Below are 1,392 nucleotides of genomic sequence, written 5' to 3'. Positions count from 1 at the left end.
GAGCGATGTAAGACGTCTCCCTATTGGTTAACGCTGACTGAAGCGACAGACCCTGAGCTTTTCCTTCCCAGAACTTCTCCGCCATTTGCTTGCCGCTGTAGCAGAAAGCAAATTGTAAGTAATCTTCACAATATTACATTGATTCACAGCTACTAAGTGTCCATGCTTTATTCAAAGAATAACGTCTTTTGCAGCTTATGAGGACAGTTGCTATATTTGTGTGCCGCGCTCCCGGTTTAGTATATCAGGCTAGCTAATGTTGGCATCAGATGAAGTGCTATAAGGGTTGCCACCCAACCCGTATTTGGCTGTTTAAATGTTGCGTCCCGTGTTGAACTGGTACGGGACGCGATTTGTTCCATATTTCTATAAATCCCATATAGATATGACTATCACAAACAGATCTAAAGTAATTATAACTATATTGACAAAAAAAAAGAAAAGAAACTCAGGAAATTTTAAGGTCAGCTAAGTTGCTGTGGCGGGAGCTAAAGGACCCCCAGTACGCTGGCGTCACGGTTGCCTAGAGACCGACATTGCGCAGCCGTGTAGAAATAAAATACCAATTTTAAAAATACCAAATTTTTATGGACTAAATTTTTGCTAAATAAATGTTATGTAATCTCTCCGTGTCAATGTGCATGCATATATGAACGTATAACATGGCTGTGAAGCTAAAGTGTGAAAATACACCGGTCCGCTGCACCATAGTGTGTCATTGGGTCCACAGTAACCTACATCACACACGTCAAGTAGCTGTACAGTGATTATTTACCAAGCACATAATCAATGCTGCAGGTGGAGGGACAGAATGTAACTCATATTTTTTCTTCCAGTTGAAAATAGACAAGGACATGGACAGATCGGGAGCCGAGGTAGGGTGTTCACATAATACGCCTTCCTTTAGTATGAAATTAGAGTTAAAGGGTCTTATATCCTACTTGTATGTAATAAACCTTTGTATTGTTATGTTATGAAATTAGACTGGTGTTCTACTAATTCCCTACTCTTGTATGACCAGCGGAGTGCAGCTGAAGTTGGACGGCACTTGTTGGCTATGTTAGATAGAGCAATTCCTCCGGCTAACTTAGAAAACACAACAATAGAGAGACCACCAACTGTTGCTTCAGAAATGGCAAGGTATAAAATTAATTATTGCTTTTTAGATTCAGGTGTTTGTAGTTTGCTATATTTTTGTAAGTTGGTTTCTTTAGCAGTTTAAACTATACTATTTGATATATTTTTTTATGTACAGTAAAGTTGCATCCATATTTTATGCCTTCATCTGATTAGCANAATCAGATGAAGGCTAATGCCTACATTGCTTACATAACTTACATGACTTAATGCAAGCAAGTTATGTATCCAATGATGCTGGTCAGAGATACAAAA

The sequence above is a fragment of the Kryptolebias marmoratus genome, linkage group LG15, assembly GCF_001649575.2.
Source record: "Kryptolebias marmoratus isolate JLee-2015 linkage group LG15, ASM164957v2, whole genome shotgun sequence".
NCBI classification, from domain to species: Eukaryota; Metazoa; Chordata; class Actinopteri; order Cyprinodontiformes; family Rivulidae; genus Kryptolebias; species Kryptolebias marmoratus.
This window is presented reverse-complemented; position numbering follows the sequence as displayed.